At 38.5% G+C, this 24,299-nt stretch overlaps 1 protein-coding gene across 1 annotated transcript in view; it reads left to right on the plus strand.

The window, feature by feature from the left end:
- UNC13C (unc-13 homolog C) overlaps positions 1 to 24,299 on the plus strand; it is a 626,361-nt gene that overhangs the window by 17,609 nt on the left and 584,453 nt on the right. The window lies entirely within an intron of this gene.

Consider the following 24,299-nt stretch of genomic DNA (forward strand, 5'->3'; position numbering starts at 1 on the left):
TTACATAATTGACTTGAAATGCCATCTGTGTGTTGATGGTCCTAAATCAGTGTTTTGGTGATAATTCCATATCGTCAGACTCAGTCTATTATATACATTCATTTTTTCAGATATTAATTAACTACTTAGTTTACTCATTCTTTAGTGAACATTCTGTTATCTGACTGGATATCTGAAATATAGTATAGGCAAGATTTTTTTTCTTTTGGGGTCACATCTGGCAATGCACAAGGGTTACTCCTGAATCACGCATTCAGGAATTACTCCTGGCCATGCTCAGGGCACCATATGTGATGCTGGGAATCGAACCCAGGTCAGCCATGTGCAAGACAGATTCCCTACCCGATGTGCTATCATTCCAGTCCCTAGGAAAATTTTTGTCTTTGGTTAGTAGCTAAGATGAATTTCAGTTAAAATATGAAAATATATAGTTTCAAGCTTTGAAACTGATAAATATAAATATTCAAAAACAGAGGAGTTCATAATGAAGTTGTGGTATTTATACACAATAGATGTTAAGTAGATATTAAGTAGAGATTAAGAAAACAATCGTGCAATTTGCTATAAGTTAGAAGGAGCTAAAGCATATCATATTAAATGAAATAAATCAGCGAGAAAAGGAAAAGTATCAGATATTTTCACTTGTTTATGTTATATAGAATAACAAGAGTATTGCAATTATCAAAGTTGGACAAAATGTTGGCCTCAGACTACAGAAATTAAAATATCAAGAGAAGAGGAAGAGAGAGGGGAATTAAGAAAAGGTGATTTAGAAATGCCTAGGGGAGTCTTGAACATGTTGGTGGTGGAGAGGTGAGGTCAGTGTTTCTATATAAATCATTAAAGCCGATACTCCTAGAAGCATGGGATCCAAACATCAATGATTAAACCTAAAATATGGTTGGTAAGGAGGCAGGCTGGGAATGGGAGCAACATAGGAACATTGGAGAAGATTTTGTCACTGGTGATGGAACTGGACTTGAAACATTTTGTGAATCATGGTGCCTAATTAAAAAAAATCAGATATCCCAAAAATAATCACAAAACAGATATTCCACTACCTCCACCACCAAGCCGCCGCCATGCCCCAGGCTGCTTCTGGACACTCAGGCCGAGACTTATGTATGAGTGAAGCCCCAGATAATCAGATAAGTGGAACTCTGCGACCTTGGACTCCAGGCTCAATGGGACCCGGGAACAGAGATTCTCTGCCTGCTCCCACCAATCTCTGGTGACTCAGGAATTATAACCAGAAGCCCCAGCCTACTGATACCAGATAAATACTTCATTGGCAGACCTCCACTACTTCCACTACCTAGCCGCTGCCACACTCCAGGCTGCTTTCCAGACCACTCGGCCACTTTGTGGCTGCGCGACACATCATAAGACACTTGATACCCATATTCCAAGTTTACCGTAACATATTTGATGGGAAATCAAATGTGGTTTGAACCATGCACAATCATGGAGGTGTTGAACCAGTCAATCATATTCTTCGCCAATGTTGTCAATGACAGCATCTTCCCATGTTGACACAATAGTGCCAAAGAGCTCCCGATTGGTAGTCGTTCTGGATGTTCTCTTCGTAAACTTTGCAGCCCTTTCTCCTCATTCCGTGAAGCAGAATTTTGCACGGAGGTGACAGTGGTCCGATCCCATTTGGAATTTTGGGACAACAGCAACATCAGTAGGTTGCCAGGCAAAACAGTCGATTGAATATGATGTGGTCAATTTCGTTGTAGAATCATCTAACAAGAGACTCCCATGTCCTATATTTTGATTCAGCCTTCTGGAATTGTGAGTTACCGTGGATGGTCTTGGTGAACTCAGATAGTCTCTTACCCTATTCATTCCATTCTAGGCCATGGGTTTCAATGTGGAGTTCTTCAGCTGATCTTCTCAGTTCTTATCTTTGCATTAAAATCACCAACAATGATCTTGTAGACGGCATGGTCTTCTTAATAGAACTTCTCCTGCTTTGTTAGAACTTCTCAATTTCTTCTTCATCATAATTGGATGTTGGTGTGTAAACAACAAAGATAGAAACTGCTGACAGTGAGCCGCATCTATTCAAGCGTGATCATCTGATTCAGGTTGTTAGGCATTTGCATGAATCAATGCTCATGGCCAAGTTTGTGTTGACAAGGACACAGACATCACCTATGCCTCTTTTGTCGCATGTTCCTAGGAACAGTTCTCCTCCAGTGTCAAAACCAGTGTGATGTTATTGATGCCTTCTTGTCTTGGTCAGATCAATGATGTCGCACTTGATCTTTTGCACTTGCACCATCAGGTCCTCAATGGATTCATCCAATGTTAGCATATGTGCATTAAAAATACAGAGAGTCATTTTAGTCCTTCTTTGTTTTGGCAGCCTAGTTCAGCCTTGAGATTTTATTAGCCTCTCTTTCATCATCCTTCTTAATGCTTCTGTATTGGTGGCTCTTTCAGGGTCAGGAGAATGAGATCCATTGTATTTACTGGTGTTGGCATATTGAATACACCACGGATAGCTTGCCAGGCTCTACAGTGAATGCGGGATACTCTCAGTAGCTTACCAGTCTCTCTGAGAGATAGAGGCTTTTAGGGCGGCCTCTAATAGCCCTTGCAGGTGTTCCCATGGTTCCAAGGAACTCTGAGAGAGATAGGCACAAAAAGATGCCTGTCTTCGAAAATTCTTGAGCTCATTCACCATCATGGATTGGCACAAGCCTCAGGCAACAACAAGTGAATGTCTGAGCTCACAAAGCAGTGCAGAGAAGTGATAAAGGAAGACCTCAAAGAGAGAAGAGCAGCAGTGCTGGCAGATGCAGCAGAAGCCAGGAAAAGCATTCACAATGCCTGCCTGTCTTTTGCCAGCTAAAGATCAAGATGGCTGCCCTCCGATGTCCTGATAGATCTATCACATCTTCCAAAAGGGCAATGGAGAAGATTATACATGACTTCTACTTAGGTCTCTTCAATAGCCACATCCACCTGCCCCTATAACAAATTCCACAGGATTCGTTCCCAATGTTCCCCCTTCAGAAATTTGACATGCCATTTCTTTGGTAAAGAAGCGAATAGTACCCAGCCCAGACAAGATCAGACCCAAACACCTGAAAATCCTGCCATCAGTACTCATCAATACATTGGTTCAACTCTTGACACACTACCTGTCTTAATCAAGGTTCCATCCCAGTGGAAAACCAGCAGGACTGTTCTACTGTACAAAAAGGGAGACATCCATGACATTGGCCAATACTGCCCCATCTGCCTGTTGTCTGTTGTTTACAAGCTATTGATGTGGGTCATCATGAATAGGATTGGCAGAACACTAGATGAAGGACAACCATATTATCAAGCCGGATTCTGAAAAAGGATTCAGCACGATAGACTATATACACATGGTAACCAAGTTCATTGAGGTTTCTCAGGAGTTCAAGATGCCACTCTGTTTAATGTTCATTGATTTAAAGAAGGCCTTTGATTCTGTTGAGACTGAAGCAGTCATTGAAGCCCTAGCCAAACAGGGCATTCAAACTCAATACATCAGGATCTTCTGTGTGCTGTGTTACAGATTCACTACCAGGATCTCACCATCCTACAAGGAAGTGATCATCAATGTCAAGAGAGGGATTTGGCAGGGTGATACCATTTTACCGAAACTCTTCAGTGCCACCCTCGAGAGCATCATGTGATGACTGAAATGAAAAGTAATGGGAGTGAAGATAGATGGTCAGCAACTACACCACCTCTGCTTTGCTGATGAGATTGTTCTCATAACACCAAATATTATCCAAGCAGCACAATGTTGGCTGACTTCCACCATGAGTGTGGAAAGGTCAGACTAGCTGAATCTCACGAAGAAAATGTTTATGAGAAACAGTCTCGTTCCTGATGTTCCATTCACTCTCAGTGGAATGAATATCTCTGAGCAAGATTTATGTGTATCTAGGTCCAGAAGTCAACATGATGAATGACCTGGCACCTGAGTTGCGCAGTAGGAAGAGAGAAGCTTGGAACGCCTTCAAGAGTGTTGAAGAAATGACTAAGAGGATGAAGAACCTCTGGCTCCAGGCACATCTCTTTGATTCCACTATTCTTCCTGCATTAATTTATGCCTCAGAGACCGGGACCATACGAAAACAGGATGAGAATGCTATTAGGGTCTTCCAAAGAGGAATTGAAAGAGCTATGCTTGGAGTATCATGCTTCATTCAAGTGAGAGAAAGAATCTGTAGTTCCGACCTCCATAGACAATCAAGAATCACGAACACTGTCTCATTTGCCAAGGAGTGACAAATCAGATGGGCTGGACATGTAATGTGATTTGGCTATGACTGCTGGACTAGAGTCATTAGTGACTGGATTCCATGGGATGTCAAAAGATTGTGTGGCTGCACAACTACGAGATGGTCAGACTTCTTTGTCATGACCCTGAAAGAACGGTTTGATGCTCTTTGTGTTCTTGGAACGAGCAGACTCCATTGTGTACACTAGCATGTGATAGGAATGAATGGAGACATTACTAGTGCCTGCTTGAGCAAATTGATGAGTAATAGGATGTCAAGTGATCAAGTGATCAATTGATCCCACAAATAAGTGCACTAGTGGAGAGATTGGTGTTTGATCGTTGTATGACTGAAACTCAAACACAAAAGCCTTGTAACAATATCTCACGATGATTCAATAAAAAAATAAATAAAATTAAAAAGTCAGATATCACTTCATGCCCAATAATATGGCCTCAATGAAAGCATGAAAATAAATAAGCCCAAGGAAAGGACTGATAGTACAGCAGGTCGAATGCTTCCCTTAGAAGGGTCAACTTGGATTCAATTCCCAGCACCCTGTGTGTTGTCAGAACCTGACACAGCATCAGGTGTGGCTCCGACAAAAAAAAAAGCGTGCAACACACGCAACCAAAAACTACCAGAAAGTGAAAATATGGACAGAATGTTAAGAAAAAATGTTATAATTTGAGGTTAGCAAAGGTATCCCTGTGGTACTAATTCTTGACCTAAAATCTGAAAAATAAATACATTGAACTAGAATAAAAAATGGGCTGAAGCGATAGCACAGTGGGTAGAGCCCTTTCCTTGCACTTGTTTGACCCAGGTTTGATTCCTCTGCCCCTCTTGGAGAGCCCAGCAAGCTTCTGAGAGTATCCCCTAGAATGGCAGAGCCTGGCAAGTTCCCGGTGGTGTATTCATTATGCCAAAAACAGTAACAACAAATCTCACAATGAGACGTTACTGGTGCCCTTTTTGAGCAAATCAATGAACAACAGGAGGACAGTGCTACAGTGCTACAGAGTAAGAAAAGAGAGATCTCTTACAAGGAAAGGAAAGTGCATGGACAAGTGTTCTGAGGCAGACGACTTGGATTACTGGAGAAACTTAAAGAAAATCAGGTGTAGCTAAAGTGTAACACATTAGAGGAAGGTAGGAAACAAAACTTATAAAACTTGTAGGTCACTTGCAGATTGTGTGTGTACGTGTGTGTGTGTGTGTGTGTGTGTGTATCTCTTAGTAATATTGGCAGGGATTATCTTAAACATTTGTCACACTTCTGGCAAATAAAATATTCCGAGGCCTCAAAGATATACCATGTTTAATATCGAACTCTCTTCCTCTTGTGCAGAATTTTCTGTCCCCTAATTCTACTTCTTTATCTCAATAATGACACCAATTCCCTGTTTGATCAAAGAAGATATCCATGTTTCTTATTTATTTTTTCTTACCACACTGTGATGAACATTTGCACACCTCTTTGACTAGTTAACCACTGAATTTCTTTCTAAGTATCCTTCCTGAGTAGATAAACCCTGGAGGTTGGGAGTTCCATATGTCTTGTTCTAGAAATCAAAGGGAACTACACATCCCTTTTCTATGTCCCTGGTAGCCACAACTTTAGTATATGATTGGCTGAGGTTGTTTGAAGGCTTTTACTCAGGACTTTGATTTTGTAGTGAAATTAACAGATGGATAACCAGAAAATGCACACTGGCATACAACATGCAATGTAGTATAATTTAAAAGCTGGTGAATTCAGGGTGGTGTTTACATTTGCTCAGAGAAGGGGTGGCAAACTAACCAGATAAAACCTTGACTATGTTTTATATATATCACAGCTTCTTAGAACATTGTTTCCACTGGTTACCGCAATTCACCTGAGAAATTATTTCATTCTTTTTTTCCTTCACTTATGCTCATTTTGGACTAGAAAATTTTGTGCAATTATGCAATAGATATATAAGTATAGAGACACTTATAAAATATAAAATGAGCACAGAGATAAAATATTAAATCATAAATTTATTTTAAAGTCAAAATTGCCACATTTATTTATGTGATCTCATTGTTACTATAGTTATATCACTTTGACCCCTATATTTCAACCCATCTTCACATTTCCAGGGGTTTGTCCAATGACACTACCCTTTTCTCCTTTTTCAGCTGCAATGGACTTTTTTATTTGGGATGTACTACCATTCCAAATTTAGCTATTTTTAAATTCCTAATATGTTCGCCATCTATTTACCTCTCAAATATAGCAATTCTCCTTTTGAAAAAAAAGTCATTTGTTTTTTTAAAATTGAATCACAGTTAGATATACAGTAACAAAGTTGTTCATGATTATATTTCAATCATATCATGTTCCAACACCTGTCCCTTCAACAGTGTTCATTTCCCACCACCAGTGTCCCCAGTCTCCACCCTTTACTCTATGGCAGGGACTTATCTTCTCTCTCTTTCTATCTCCCTTTCCTCCCTCCTTCTCTTTCTCTCTATCACTCTCCTCTCTCTTTCATTTTGGGCTTGTAATATAGATGATTAAAACCTATCATGCATATTTCTTTACCTACTTTTAACACTCAATTCTTGTCCAGAGTGATAATTTCCAACTCTTATTGTCATACTGCTCCCTTCCATATCCTAATTGCCCTCCACCCTCCCCCTTATACACACACTTTTGGTAGCTCCCAGACATTGACCAGTCCTTCTTACACCTGTTTTCCCTGATATTACACTCTTTAATATTATCTCCCAGGACTATTGTTAGAACTTCTTAAATGAATTTTTCTGAGTCTGCTTTTTAGCATCTCCCTTTATAGTACCTCACCTGATTTGGCACTCTTACGTGTACAAAGATACATTAAAATTTGATGTCAAAAGCAGACAGAGATACCACAAAGAAAGAGAATTACAGGTCGATATCCCTGATGAATACAGATGCAAAGATCCTCAACAAAATCTTAGCAAACAGAATCCAACAATGCATCATCAAGATCATACATCATGACCAAGTAGGATTCATCCTGGAGTCCAAGGATGGTTTAACATTCACAAGTTAATCAACATAATCTATCATATAAATAAAAGAAAAGATAAAAATCATATAATCATATAAATAGATACATAGAAAGCATTTGACAATATCTAGAACTTGTTTATAAAGAAAATTCTCAGCAACATGGGAACTGAAGAAACTTTCCTCAATATAGTTGAAGCCATCTACCACAAACCCACGGCAACCATCATTCTCAATGGGGAAAAACTAAAAGCCTTTCCTCTAAGATCAGGCACAAGACAAGGTTGCCTGCTCTTGCCACTCCTCTTGGAGTTCCACTGGAAGTTCTGGTCATAGCAATTAGGCAAGAAAAAGATATCAAGGACATGCATATAGGAAAGGAAGAGGTCAAGCTATCACTACTTGAGGATGATATGATACTATACTTAGAAAATCCTAAAGACTCTATACAATACACTAGTAGAATTGAACAAGAAAAACCTCCAACCCCATCAAAAACGGGGAGAAGAAATGAACAGAATCTTCCTCAAAAAGAAATACAAATCGCCAAAGGCACATGAAAAAATGCTCCACATCACTAATCATCACGGAGATGCAAATCAAAATAACAATGACATATCATCTCGCACCACAGAGACTGGCATACATCAGAAAGAACAAGAACAACCAGTGCACAGATGTGGGGCGAAAAAAAAGGTCTTCTGTTGTTAGTGGGAATGTCAACTGGTAAAGCCTTTGTGGAAAACAATATGGGCTTTCCTTCAAACGCTACAAACTGAGCTTTTATATGACCCTGCAGTAACACTTCTGTGAATATATCCCTAGGGTGCAAAAAAGCACAGTAGAAATGACATCCGCACCTGTATATTCATTGCAGCACTGTTCACAATACCCAGAATCTGCAAACAACCAGTGTGACCGAGAACAGATGACTGGTTAAAGAAAATTTGGTACATGTACACAATGGAATAATATGCAGCTGATAGGAAAGATGAAGTTATGAAATTTGCTTATAAGTGGATGATCATGGAGTGTTTCATGCTTAGTGACATGAGTCAGAAAGAGAGGGAAAGACATAGAATGACTGCACTCATTTGTGGAATATAAAATAATATAATATGCACCCAGGGATTTTAGACACAAGGTCCAGGGATATTGCTGCATAGTTTGAAACCTGCCTTTTGAGCTGGGGAAGAAGGAAGCTGGAATAGAGAAGGGATCACTAAGTCAATAATGGTTGAAGGAGGAATCGTTCGAGATGGGAGATGTGTGCTGAAAGTAGATAAAGGACAAAACGTGATAGCATCTCAGTATCTGTATTGAAAACCATAATGCCCCAAAGTAGAGAGAATAGGGGGGAAATTGTCTGCCATAAGAAATAGGGGGAGGGTTTGGAAGTGGGTGGATAATGATACTGGGACATTAGCGATAGAAAATGTGCACTGGTGGAAGGATCAGTGTTCAATCATGGTATGACTGAAACTCAAACATGAAAGCTTTGTAACTGTTTCTCAAGGTGATTCAATAAAAAAGATATATTGAAATCTGCTGGAGGCAAGAAAACAATCAAAAATTCTAATTTTGTTTAGGATGAGATATAAACAAGCAGTGAGTTCATTGTGCCAAAATGCTTCATTCTTCTACATCCCTCACTAGGCGGAAACTCCTGGGAGTCTGGACTGGACTGTATCCAACTGTGACCACCAGTGACCAGTGGCAAGGCAGCAAGATAAACCATGACATAGGGCATGGGCTCTGGGTTCTGGCTACAAGTCCTGGGCTCTTAAGCAAGTTTAATTTCTCTGTGTTTCAGTTTGCTCACAAAAATTGCAGAAAATAATAATATCTCTAAAAAATAATAATATCTATATAATAACAATTAAATAAATTAATCAGTCCAAATACAGTTGGCTTCCTGCTAACAAGTAAGAATCAGTAGTAAGACCACCTACCTTAAAAAAAAGCAGAAAGATTTCTTTCTTGGATCTTAAATCGTTCCTGAGAAATATGAGTCAGAAGGCAAATGCTTTATTTCCCATTTATCAGCCTGTGGATTTGTTAACTAAACTAAAACAGTTCCCCACAATTATTCTTGGAAATGATCGATTATGTAATTAATTTTGTGGGTTGAACCCTTGAACGACTCAGGCACACTGTCAGTTTGGCACAAATGTCTCAAGTCAGTATTACTAGTTGCAGTTATTAATGTTTTCTTGAAACATAGAAATATGCACTTGCCTGAACTCCCTGCCTTGTTAACTGCTTCACTTTTGGGCAATTTCTGCATTGAGAAGCAGAAAAGTTCATCAGCACTTATGGGAGTGCTGGAACTGTGTCATCAAGATTAGTGTCCTGAGGAGGAGAAGAATGCACTATGTCAAAATTTTTCCTAAGAGACTGGTTGAAGTCAGTTCAAAATTCTTTTTTCAGTTATTTGTTGAAAGAGGCATTATGGCTTATCAATTCAATCAATTTAATTATCAAATTAGTGCTGATAAATATATCTAAATATCTATTAGCAATTATGTGAATGTACACTGGAAAGGACTTTAAAATTAGAAGAAGGTACCTAGAACAGGAACCCAAGTCAGCCACATGCAAGGCAAAGGCCCTACCTGCTATAGTCTCTCTCCAGACTTCCCTTTTTGCCACACCCAGTGGTACACAGGACTTTATCCTGAGTCTGTGCTCAAATATCAATCTTGGAAGGCTTGGGGATCTTCTGGGGTGCCAGGGACCAAACCCTGTCTGTACTATGCAAGAAAAGTGCCCTATGCACTGTACTATTGTCCCGGTCTTTAAATAAGTATTTCTTAATGCTTGACACAAGCTGAGAAAATAAAGAGACCTCTCAAAACTAGGAATAAGTTCTAATAAAGAACAATCCGTGTTGGTGGGGATGTGGTGAAAAAAGTGATTGCAATCTGCTGCTCGTGGACATGTTGTTTGGTTCAACTCCTATGAAAACAGTATGGGGAGACCTCAGTAAACTTGAATTGTGCTGATATACAACCTAGCAATTCTACTTTTGGGTGTTTAACCCTAAGATTTAAACGAAAACATTCAAAACACTCCAAGGGATTATGCAAACCATAATTGCATAGTCTGAAGTAAGCCAGAAGAAAAACAATAAATGTAGTATGGTCTCACTTAGAATAACTGGATGAAAAAATGTAATGTAGTAATTTGGGATGCCAAGATCAACCTTGATCCCAGAGATTAAGGAGGAGAAGGACAGAGAAGGAAAGAAAGTAAGGGGAAAAGGAAGATGAGAAAGGGAAGTAATAGGGAATAGGGGTCAGGACTTGGTTATACTGGTGATATAGAAAAGTGACATATCCATGTACCCAAAGCACAGATCCAACAACAAACAAGAGATCTAAGCAACAACCACCAAACTTTGTAATGTGCCTGTCAAGGTGGCAGGTAGCCGGAGTGAGGAGTATGCATTATGCAACATGGGACACTGGTGGAGGAAAGGTGACACTGGTTGTGGGATTGGTATTGAAGTATGCTATGCCTAAAGCTCAACTAATCAATAAATTTATAAAGTATGGTTATTGCACTGCACTGTAGCACTGTCTTCCCGTTGTTCATCGATTTGCTTGAGCAGGCCCAATAACGTCTCCATTGTGAGACTTGTTATTTTTTTTGGCATATTGAATACGTCACGGGGAGCTTTCCAGGCTCTGCTGTGCGGGTGGGATACTCTTGGTAGCTTGCCAGGCTCTTTGAGAGGGGTGGAGGAATCGAACCCGGTGGGCAGCGTGCAAGGCAGACGCCCTATCCACTGTGCTATTACTCCAGGCCATTGGAGAGAATAGATCTGAATAACCACCAGGGGTGTGAACTTTCTACTATGATTGTGCAGCACATTCCAAAGTTTACCGAGGGCAATGACAGATTTCTAACCTGCAGCAGCATCAGACTCCTACTGTCATGAGATGTGTGGCTTTGTTTTTGATTAGGGAACAGTAACTTGGTGGGTTTTAGAGGAAACTAGCACTTAGCCCAAACTAATGACAGAGCATGCACTTAGGGACTAGCAGAAAACAATATCTGGCTGGCAAGGAATCAGCTAGGGATCACAGCAATAATGGGTTCCCCTGGCTAATAGTTTGCAGTTATATGTGTGGTAGAAAGTTTATAAGGAATAAGAGCTCTTGATAATGGCCTCTCAGCCTGTAGCAAGATCCACTATTTGGTAAGCATTGCTGGCGCTCTCCTCTGGGATGTTCATGCAGGCTCTGTAATGGAGAGTGAGAACCCAAATGGTTTTTACCAGCATGGCTAACTGCAAGGTTGTGAGGTCACCCAAATGATGAAGTGATGCCTGCCAGTGAAGTAGCCCCTGTTTATACACTCTAGTTGTTTTTTTTTTCTTTAAACTTCCATTCCTATGTTGGAATAAGACTGTGGTTTCAGGGTGCTGTGTGCTTAGGTCAGCTCAGGTCTCCAGAGCAAGGTTCTGCACCTTAGAAATCTCTTCTTATGGCCAGAATGATAGTATAGCAGGTAGGGCATTTGCCTTATAATACAGGACTGACCTGGGTTTGATCTTCAGTACACCATAAGACTCCAAGTCCACCAGGAGTAATGCCTGGGTGCAGGGCCAGTATTACCAGAAGTAAGGTCAGAAGTAAACCCTGAGAACAGCCTGGTGTGCACCACTTTCCACTGCAAAGAAATCTATTCCCAACTCAGCTTGTTGCCCCTTGAAGGAATTTCTTTTTTGAAGAGAGCTTTTCTGCATCTCCAATGCAATAAAACACTTTTTATTTGTACTTTTCTGGAGCATTTTGTATTTATTTGGATTTTACGTAAGAATATGTGTACAAAAATACAATTTTGACTTAGATTTGCTATTCCAAGATGATGTACACACATGTTCTCTCTAGTGCAACATCTTGAAAAACATATCCCATATTCAATTCTCTAACTCAGGCCCTGGAAGCTTTAGTGACCTGAATTTCCTTAGGAAGGGTGATATGTTCTGTTTTTCTTTTTGAAAACAATGCTTTTCCAATGAAATGCTTCTCAGATAGATGATATAAGATACCCTCTGATATTTCTAAGCAACAGGGAGATTAATTGTAACTCTCTCCAAGGTGAAATGACTTAGTACAATTAGGAGAGAGGTGATGAAACAAATATTTGCAAACGCGAAAGATCATCTATCTTCATTTGCATAATTTGCTGTCATCTCTGGGAGAAGGTACTGTGGACATAATTTGGAGTATTCGAGCATTTGTAGTACTTCATCCCTAAGAAGGCTTAACTATCCTGCAAGTATAATGCTGCTAGTGATTAGAGGGTTACTTGGTAAGATTTATGTAAGATTTATTAAGAGGACTGTAATATTTCAAAATCTGTTGTAATATCTCACAGTTCAGCGCTCTACCATTGGAACTTGTCATGCAAAATAATAATAATACTTTAGTATTGAGTATTAGCCAGGTATTAAATTTTAGATCAAAATAATTGCCAGATTTTTCATATTGTTTTTTATATTTAAAAATATTATCTTTAAAGAGTAATCTATAAACACACTTCCTGGAATTTAACATTAGTAAATTAGTAACAGTAGTAAATTATAAGCTTATCATTTAAATTGTAAATATCTGTAGTTGTAAACTTAGCAGAGATTTTTGCAAGTGATATATGAACATGCATATTTTATTAAAGCTTCACCAGCAGGATGAACTTTCAAATAAATGTATTTGCCAATCAATAGATATAACACATCAGTATAATTTTAGTATATATTTTTTCTTAATATGAATGAAAGTAACCATACTTTCATATATACAAGTTATTTATATTTTAATTTTTGTTGACTCTTTTAAACTATAATTGTTTCTTCCATCCTTAAGAAAATTTCCTGTGTTGACTAGTATACCCTTGCCTATAATATATGTTGATGCTGTAAATGATGTTTATACATGCAATGTTCTGACACTCCTTCCACCAACTAGGCTGTTTATTTTCCATTGCTATTAGACATTTCAAAGCAGCCCCCTTCAAAAATTCACTTTCTTGTATTCTCACTATGGTAACACAGTTTTGTAGAGCATTACACAGATTCTGTTGCTTTGGACCATTTCTTATTTCCTTACTATGCTTCTTTATATCCCACAAATGAGAGTGATCACGTTGTGTTTGTCTTTCTCCTTTTGACTGATTTCACTCAGAATGATTCCCTCCAGTTCCAGTTATACAGCAACATACTACACAATTTTATCTTTTCTTATAACTGAGTTGTATTCCATTGTTAGAGCTGTTGTCTGTATATACACCATATTTTCTTTATCCAGTCATTTGTTTTTGAACACTGTGGCTGTTTCCAGATTTTGCTTATTATGAATAGTCTTGCAAAGAGCATAGGATATAGATGTCTTTTCTGACTTGAGTTTTAGGACCATGGGGTAGATACCAAGACGTGGATTGCTGGGTTATAGGTAAGTTCATTATTAATTCTTTTTGAGAAGTGTCATGTTGTTTTAGGAAAGGTGATCTTGTAATTTTCTTCCTGAATTCAGATTTTATACTTTAGTTGCCACAATTATTGACCTATTATTCTTTCTGAATTTCAGTTTTATGTAGAAAGGACTATTTATCTCAGAACAAAGTTCTTTACCGGATTTATAGTTTACAATACTAAAATTTCAGGTGTACAGTTTCATATCTCTATTAATGTATTAGAACCCACAACAAAGTATGATTGCCTTCTTTTACTGCTGATAAATATCTAGGCTTTTTATACAGTAAGATTTAATTAATATTACTATTTAAATTTAGGGGCCTCATTTGGTGGTGCTCAGGGCTTACTCCTGGCTCTGTCTGTGTTCAGAAATCACTAGGCTCAGGGACTGTATGGGGTATTGGAGATCACAGGTGATCTGCCACAGGCAAGGGAAGCACCTTACCTTCTGGACCTAGACAGTCATCTCGAGATGGACATTTAGACTGATTCAGTGTTGCAGTTATTGTGAGTAATAAAAGGTAAAAGGTAAAGGCCCTCCCGTTGATCATCGATTTGCTCGAGCGGGCCCAGTAACGTCTCCATTGGAGACTTTGTTGTTACTGTGTTTGGCATATCGAACACATCACAGGGAGCTTGCCAGGCTCTGCCGTGCGGGCGAGATACTCTCGGTAGCTTGCCGGGCTCTCCGAGAGGGGCGGAGGAATCGAACTCTGGTCGGCCATGTTGGCTGCATGCAAGGCAGACGCCCTACCGCTGTGCTATCGCTCCAACCCATTGTGAGTAATACTGCTTGAAAAAAAAGTTTGCCCCTGGAATACGCAGTGTTTCTTATTATAAAATGGAATATCCATACCATTTCCTCTAGCAACTGTACCAAATTATAGTCTGCAAGCAGGGCATCAGAGTTTTTTCATTCTGCAATCACACTAATATTTGTTGTCCCTAATCCTTTGGGCTGGAGCAATAGCACAGCGGGTAGAGCATTTGCCTTGGACACGGCTGACCCGGGTTCAATTCCTCCATCCCTCTCGGAGAGCCCGGCAAGCTACCGAGTATATTCTGCCCTCACTACAGAACCTGGCAAGCTTCCCGTGACATATACGATATGCCAAAAACAATAAGTCTCACAATGGAGACATTACTGGTGCCTGCTGGAGCAAATCGATGAGCAAGGGGAGGGCAATCCTTTGGGTGTAGGACACTCTTACTGGTGAAAGGTGATCTCTCATTGTAATTTTGATTTGAATTTTCCTAATAATAACAGATTCTGAGCACTTTTTCATGTGTCTCTGGGCCATCTGCAAATCTTTGGAGAAGTGTCTATTCCTATCTCTTGGTGATGTTTTGATTGGGCTGTTTGCTTTGTTGTTGTCAAGTTGTTTGAGTTATATATGTATGCATATATGTATATGTATATATACATATATACATATATATATATGAAGCTAAGTTCCTGTCAGTCTATAATGTGCAAGAGGTTATATCTTATCCAAGTTGTTAAGTTGTCTTTTAAAAATTTTGCTTTGAGATGGTTTCTTTACCCATGTAAATTTATTTAAATTCAACACAGTCTCATTTGTTTATTATCTATTTTTTTCTTTGATAATGGAGAGACATTTCCAAATACAATCAGAGTTGTATCTCTGATCTTAAATTTTGGGAGTGCATCACTGTGTCTTCTCAGTTGTTCATGGGTTTGGGTCTCACAAATAAATTATTAATTAATATTTCATTAATTTTTTCCATGCCATTTAAAAATTGTACATACAGTAAAGTCCTATTAAAATTTTAGAATACCCTGGATGCAGAAAGAATTATTGAGGATTGGAGGGAATGGGACACAAATGTGGTGGACATCTTTTTATCTTTACTAGATATTTCAGTTAAATTTGGATTATTAGTATTTATAAATTAAAACAAATACAAGTCTGAGTTTAGGCCAGGTCTTTTAGACACCAGTTGCTTTATTACTATTTTTTGCCAAGTTCAGAAAATTCTCAAGATGACTCTATATATCTGTGATATTCTTATTCTGTTACTCCCCAGTTTCCTACAGAGTGATTATTGTAAAATGCCCAAATTCTAAAATGATATAGTTCTTCAGTCCCTTACCGCCATTTCTTCAAAGCTTCCAAGAAGTTAAATTCTCAATAAAAGCAAAATGATATCATTATTAAACATATCATGTTCTCTCAAATCTCTGAAAAGAAAGACTTTATGCAGTGGTGAAATTTTATATAAGGCGATGGCTCTTGACAGTTTTCTCTTGACCAATAACAACCTCTGGAAGCTTATATGAATGACTAAATGTTGGATCCACACAAACAACAAATTAGGAACTCCAAAATTGTACTGGTGATCTGTGTTTCAGCAAGGGGATTATGGTTAACTATACATTTTAAGAACTTTTGTGTAATTGTTGGCAAAAGCAAATATTGGGAATTTAGAAGCTGCAATTTGATATAAGGTTAAAATTTCCAATTCTACTATAGCCCCTTTCTTTTTAGAGACCAAAATATAAATTGGAAGGCAGATTGCTGTTGATTCAGAAAATTGGGGTGGGAAGGGTTATAGGGCTTACTTTTACCTACCTAAGATAGATCTAAGAAATTGTGGTAGGGATGTATTCATATGGTGTTTGTAGTTGTTAATCGTCTCATTTCTGGAAGAGAAAGGATAGATATTTAGTCCAACATTCCTTTTTTATACTCCCATTTTTTTCCTATAGTACCATTCTTTATAATATTGCTATTTGAGTTTTATGCCTACATCATTCCTACCCCAAGTTCTTTTACTTTATCAACTGGAATTTTCTCATTTTGTGTAGTAAGAAAATATTCCAGATTAGGTTGAAAAGTATGTTAGGAGGTTATTAGTCATAAATTAAGCATAAGCTAGTTTAATTAGCTTTTGTTATAATCAAGCTGATGTGTCTAAAGTGATCAGAAATTTGATTTAGGGGAATACTCTAAAGCAAGACATGCATGAGACTGTGTAGGAAGTGTGGATTCATAGGTGGGACGGGGCATGTCAGGCAGTTAGGGGCTTTATGAGATTGGAGAGGGCACGAGGGTGAGGCCAGAGTTGTTGATGATACATTAAGGTTTGTGGCATGTACTATCTGTTCTCTCTTCTATTTTAGAATACTTGTAAAATCATTAACTCCCAAGCATTTAATTTTTCTAAGCATTTCTTCTTATTTTTCATTTTTGTGAATTTAGAAAGTAGTAATTCATGGAACAAGATATTATTTTTTAATTTATATTCTAGCAATATCCCAGAAGGGAAAAATTAAGGGTGGTTATTCTCTATAAAACTCTCAGAAAAATTTCCCCTAAAATCTGTAACTCAAAGAAGTCCACTCTCAGCATTACTCTTTAATGTAATTTTGGGAGTTCTAGCCAAAGAAATTAGCCAAGAAGATGATATAAAAGAAATCAAAGTTGAAAAGCAAAAGTAGAATGATTATTAACTTGAAACTGGCAGGATAATACACAGAAAATTCTAAAGGTTCAACAACAATATAAAAACTATTGGAAATTATTTTAGTACAGTGGCAGGATAGAAAATACACATAAATTGGTTGCATTTTTATATTCAAACAATAAAAAGAGAAATTAAGAAAAAAATTCATTGGCAACAATACCAAGAAAAAATAAATTCCTGGAAGTAGACGTTATAAATGGCATAATATACTTTTAAACTGACATTAGTAATACAGATAAGAGAACGTACAAAGAAGTAGATGGTATTCTGTATTTATAGATTATAAAAATAAATGTTACCAGAGTCAGAGCTATAGAACAGTGCATGAGGTGTCTGCCTTGCATGAGGCCAATCTGGACTTAATCCTTGGCATTCCATATTTTCCCCTGATCTCGACAAGGAGTAATTCCTGAGTGCAGAGTCATGAGGAACCTCTGAGCACCACTGGGTATGACCCCAAAACAAATAAGAAAGCCCAATTATTAACAAGGTCATCTTACTTAAAGCAACTTATATTTCCAAAGCATTCTCTAACAGATTCTAATATTATTTTTTGAGGAAATAAAACAAAGAATTCTATACTGTGTATGTGTCCACAAAAGACCCTGAATACCAAGCGATTTTGAAGAAATAAATAAAAAGGGTTGTATCATGATTTCTTCCTTCAAACTATATTACAAAGATATGATAATTATTTTTTATATAATAATTATTAACTTGGTCCATGGTTTTGAAAGAAAACCAGGGACATAGGCTAATGGAAAACAATAAAGAAGACACAAATAGCCATCTCCTGGGACATGCAGATGTCCCACATACACAGGGGAAACACTCAATGCTACTTATTATTAGAGAAATGTAAAATCAAAACCCCATACGATGTCACTTCATACCTTTGAGAACAACTTATAAAAAAGATCATCAATGTAAAGGTGGGTGAAAAGGAACTCTATGCACTGTTGATGGGACTATAAATTGATGTGATGCTATAGAAAATCGTGTGGGTAGTCCTTAAACAATACAAATTCTTGGGCTGGAGATTTAGTACAGTGAGTAAGACACTTGTCTTGCATCATTCAAGGTACTTGGTTCAGTCCCTGGTACCATATATGGTTCCTTGATCCCTGAGCTCAAGAGTGATCCCTGAGTGCATAGTCAGGAGTAAACTCTAAGACCAGCTAGGTATGCGTTCAAACCAAATCAGACTAAACAAAACAAAAAAGAAAATTCTGTATGATTCAGAAATACTATTACTAGGCATTCAGGAGGATATTTATACCCTTATTTTCATAGAACAACACTTTTTCACAATAGCCCAAACACTAATCGACCTAAATAGTTCATCAGCTGATGAATAATAAAGAAACTCACATATTCATGCTCAAAGGAATTTGAACAAGTCATTAACAACAATTAAACTGTACCTTTTGGGAGGAAAATAAGTGGAACTTGCTAAGAAAAATAAGTATTAAAATGAAAGGTAACTATCTGGTGAATAGTATCCTCATATGGAGTATAAGTAACTAGAACAACGAGCTAGCAAGATAGAAAATGAACTCTTAAAACTCCATGCTTGGAACTCTATCAGTGACTGTAATGTAAACCACAGTTGTGAAAGTAAAATGCTGCCCATAGAAGCAGGCTCATGGGTTGAAGGGAAATGGGAGGTGGGAATGGGGAGGATCGGTGGAGGTAAGTGAAGGAATTGGTGTTGAAACATTTTATGCCTGAAACCCAATCATGAGTAGCTTTGTAATCCACGGTGACTAAAGAAAATTCAATTAAAGAACCATAAAGGACTCAGTGAAATTCTGTTTCCTAGAGGAATAGGGGTGGTGTGGGGTGGGTGTAAGGAAGGAGGTTCAGACCCTTTATGTGGTGGGATGGCACAGAAATGTAGGTGGGGGGAGTGATGAAAACTATACATTCATACAAGCTAAACGACTAAAATTAAATAACAGTATATTTCAATGACAGGTCAATGGAAACAAAATTTAAAAAATAATCATGATGAAGAACTCTTTGCATTAAATTTCTAGAAGTGCTATGTTTCCATTGAGGCTTACCAGTGTCTTATTGTGCAGTAATTAGTATACTACAACCTGAAAATGAAAGATTTTTCAGAAGGAAAAAGAACAATTAGGAGTTTGATAGAGAAAGCAGTCACTTCCGGAACTGACTGGCTGAGGAATCAGGGACTCATTGATCCTGGGTTCAGCAGGCAAAGTTGTGTTCCAAGCCATGACCTATCTTCCCAGTTCCAATTGTCACAAATTTCTGAGAACAAAATAAGGAACGGGCAATATTTTATATATCCTACTTCAAAATAAGAGAAATAGTTTGTGGAAAGATAAAAATCCATGGCTTCATAACCTTGCAATATTACTTTTATTATTTCTATCTATAAATATCCCTAATGACCTATATTAATAAGATAATATTTTGTGTGTGTGAAACAATCACAGTGCTGAAACTTGATAAAATGTCAGTAGTTTGCTTAAAAACAAGTGACTTGTGGTGAGAACTCTCCTTATTTTAAAATTTCTTGTAGGACCGGTAGGTCAATGCTTCAAATTTCCATTGTACTTGTACTTAGCCTCAGCATAGAATAAACGTATATTATTTTTCTCACTGGTTCATTCAGTATGCAGGTGGAAACAGTGAAACAAATGCAAGGCAGCTGATTTCCCATGGGATGATGCTAATAGGAGCCAGAAGCTCATTCAGAAGAATGAAGTGGAAATCCTCCAAATACATATTTACTCTCATCTACCACTTCCTCCTCCGTTTTCTGTGCTCTGGGCTCTGCATGCAGTCTGTCAGCAGGAAACGCTACCTAAAAATCTTGTTAAGAATAGTTAAATACGAAAAACCAGAGTTACTTTTTCATTTGCCTTCAGGAAATGAATTGTAATTGAAGAATTCCCATTTCTGTGGCTGTGCTTGCCAAAATGTTAGTTTTTCATTAGCCATTGTTGGCCATCATCAGGGGAGTAGGCTTTCATTGAAGAAAACCTTCAACTCCCTTCTCAAAATTGGAGAGTAGTGAGAGTATTTGAGAAGCAGAATCTGTAAACAACTCATTCTGGAAGGATTTGTGGATAAGTAATATTCTGTTTATTATAGAAAATTGCCTGGGTTTATTAAGATGCATCTGTTCTAGTTTCATGATACTCTTGAAAATTCTCAGCTAATAGTTAGGTCCCCAAATTATACAAGCACACTCATGTCTTTCTTTAAGCTTTGGCCTACAGAATACATGTTAAATTGAGCTGGCTGTACGGGAACACACTTTTCAGCAGGGATTAGAGAGCTACATGTCAAGTGCAGTCAGCAGAGCCTTCAGGGACTCTCTTCCCTGTTGACAGCCCAGCTTCTTTGTTCTAACAAGAGAGCCAGCTCTAAAACATTTTCCCGGTTCTGTCTCAACCTCTGCTCTTTCTGCTTTTGATTTGCCAATAATCCCAGCTTTTCTTGGTTTACAACTGGCTCTCTCTTGTGCTTTATTTCTGCCAGACAGATCTCTACTGCTAAGTTTCACTATTCACCATTTCACCTCTGCTCTCTTTTGAGTCAGACTTCCCCTCATTAATTGTTCCTTGCTTAAAATGGTTACAGAATACTGGTTTTCTGAGAGTTCCTTCCTCATGGAAGGTATTTTAGGGTAATATGGTTAAGTTGTTGTAACAAACAGTGAAAATAAAATTTTGTTAACATGACACCCAGTGTCATTTAGGAGGCTGTTATTCAAGTGACAAATAAGCATTCTTTCCTTTTTCTTTTTTCTTTCTTTCTTTCTTTCTTTCTTTCTTTCTTTCTTTCTTTTTTTCTTTCTTTTCTTTCTCTCTTTCTTTTTGTTCTCTTTCTTTCTCCTCTTTCTCTTCCTTCCTTCCTTCCTTCCTTCCTTCCTTCCTTCCTTCCTTCCTTCCTTCCTTTCTTCCCTCCTTCCTTTCTTCCTTGATTTTTCTTGATTCTTCATTTTTGGGGGGCCAGAGCCAGGAATTCTCAGGGGTCACTTCTGGCTCAGGAATCACTCCTAGAGATGTTTAGGGGATCATATGGGATGCTGGGGATAGAATCCAGGTTGACTAAATGCAAGGCAAGTGCTCTACTTGGTATACTATTGCTCTTGTCCTGTTCATTTAGGATAGCTTCATTGCTTGGAGTCTTGTACTTTCAGAGAAACTCAGGGATCTCACAAAAAACTTGAGAAGCCTTGTTCCATTAGCCATGACCCACTCTAGCTGCAAGTATGCCTTAGAAGTGTGTTCTTCCTCTGAACTAGAAAGAGTAAATCCTATCAGAGACATCTAGCTACTTTCTCCCAGGTTTGTCACTGAATGATTATTACTTTATTGTAGGTGATATTAGTGATTGCAGAACTGGGTTTGTGGGAAAAGCAAGCACGACTTGAATTAATTATTTTGTCTAAGTCATTAATTATGCATACCCACAATGAACACTTAGCGATATGAATGCCATGTAAAGTTCTATTAGGTCCTCATTGGGACCCTTCTTTTGGGGATGTTGGAAGTGAGGGCAACTAAGGCTTAAGTTGAGAGAGAACAGATGTCCAGGAGGTGATATTAGCTGCAATTAATTAACTCCTAAGTTACAAAAACATGTCTTTTTAACAGTCTTCCTGTGTCTATATAAAAGGCAACTTCTCTGAAGTAACTAACGATGCAAAGGCATTAAGAGAAGAGAAAAACAATATTTACAAGTCAACAGAGTTTGATCAGTAAAGAAAAGGTATTTAACCAATTGGGGGAGCAAAACACAGAGAGAGGTTATATACAAACACAGAGATGGGAGCAATCAACAAACCCGAGTTCCCTAGGAGCCAGGGAGGAAGAATGATCCTAATGTCATCCTTCAGATTATCATATCTATAATTATGACTTTAATGTCACTTGAGCATGTAGCAATTTAAGCACATAGAGAGCCTTCTTTGGGGGGGTTGCTTTTAGGCCATGTCTGCCAGTACTCAAGTATTATGCCTGGCTTCAGGCTCAGAGATTAATTTTGGTAGGGTTTATCAGGGAACCTTATGTGGTGCTGGATATTGGACCCAGGCTGAGTGTGTGCAAGGAAAATGTCCTACATTCCATACTACTCCCCCCAGCCCAAGATCCCACATCTCTTAATCCAGTAATAAACCGAGGGTAGCTTCTGGAAATAGTTTGTATCACTTGTATGATCAGTGTCAATACAGCATAGTAATAGGTCTTCTAGTAAGTGGATAGTCATAGATATGTAAGGTTTAAGTAAAGTTTAAATTCTTAAGTAAGGTTTAAACTCTCATAGAAATCACTATCACCCCTTGTTCATCAATTTATTCAAGCGGGCGCTAGTAACGTGTCCATTCATCCCTGGCACGTGCTAGTCTAGCCCGATTGCATACTGGGGACTCTTTCAGGGTCAGGGGAATGAGGACCATCATTGTTACTGTTTTTGGCATATCAAGTATGCCACGGGTAGCTTGCCAGGCTCTGTCGTGCGGGCAGAATACTCCCGGTAGCTTGTCGGGCTCTCCGAAAGGGATGGAGGCTTTTCGGGAAGCCTCCAATCACCTTTTACAGGTGTTCCCAGTCAGGCATATATGTGGCCAAATACTCTAGGTAGCCTGCCAGGTTCTCTGAGAGTGAGAACTAGACAATAAGAGGTTGCTCAGCCACAAATGCAGCCGCGTGCTTCCGGGAGCTTGGTTTTATAGTCTCTGGATCTTGGCTGTTGATGGGATTACAAGTCAGTTGCTGAGTGTAACTGTCTCGCTACTGGAAGATGGGGGATCTGGGTGGAGGAGGCCCAGACCCTATCCAAGCAGGCTTGGAGATCTCAGCCCCAGGTCTCACACACCTGGGTTCTTCTGCTGGTTCCTTCATGTGTGAGGCTCGTCCTAGCATGTGGTGAGTGGTCTCAACATGGCTATTGCTGGGTCCCGGAGGTATTCAGCTGCTGGGGCTCTGCTCAGGGCAGAGAGGGATACTCAACCCGCCCCCCTCCAAGGGGCCCCAGTGAGGACAGCCAGGCATGGGGGCAGGAGACTCTGCCTCATATATATGTAAGGTTTAAATTCTTGCTGCATTAACCAATTATTTACAGATAGTAAAAGATTCAGGATAAAAATTTACTTCTTTCCCCTTTTTTAAAAATATAATTTCTCCAGTTTATTTGAGGTGGTCTTTGAAAATATTTTACTAGTAGAGTCCGTGCTCCCATTTACTTAGAGTCAGTCCACTTTGTTCCTGTGTTTAAATTTTTTCCTAGCAATTATCCTAAACTGAATTTTTATGTTTCAATTTAATGTTTTCTGCACACGTATTTTGTGAAAGGGACAAATAGAGAGTTGTCAATTGCCAAAGATTTCTTTTAGTCTCCACATGTTAGCCATAACCCAAAGGGGTCCAACTGTATCTAAGAGCATTCTTCACTTAAGAAAATTGAGAACCACTGAATAGTGAGATCTGTGATGAGAAGACATTCTAGAGACCTCCAGAGCATTATTTTAAGAAACTAATGACCAAGTAACAGATTGTTTCTTTCTTTCTTTACAAATGGACACCAGAAATGAGGCAATCATGCATATTCACAATTAAAGAAAAGGAAAAGAAAAGTGAGCCAAGTTGGTGTCAGGATGCCCCTGACTGTATCCAGTCTGATGTTTCAGAAGGCAGAGTTTCTCCCACTGAAATGTCTAAATTTAATCCCTGGGATCTAGGTATAAATGTTGAAGGGGGATATAGAAATTTACATTTGGTTGTTTTAATTCTAGACTAGTAGATTCTACTTTAATTCTAAATTTAGATTTTACCATGCATTCTTACTACTCTCATTCCAGATAACACTTGCCTTTTTGACAGTAGTTCTAGCTTTTAGTTTTGACTAATGCTGATGTTTCTCCAGGCAAATGAGTTTCCAAGATTATGAAGGTGGTAATTCTTCCCAGCATCTTCGTTTACTTCAATTTGATGGCCGGCTGTTTTCTTAAGCATGGTTGAGTATTCCTGAAAGTGATGTTGCCTCAAGTAAT

The sequence above is a fragment of the Sorex fumeus genome, unplaced genomic scaffold (genome assembly GCF_029834395.1).
Source record: "Sorex fumeus unplaced genomic scaffold, SorFum_2.1 ptg000029l, whole genome shotgun sequence".
Classification (NCBI taxonomy): Eukaryota; Metazoa; Chordata; class Mammalia; order Eulipotyphla; family Soricidae; genus Sorex; species Sorex fumeus.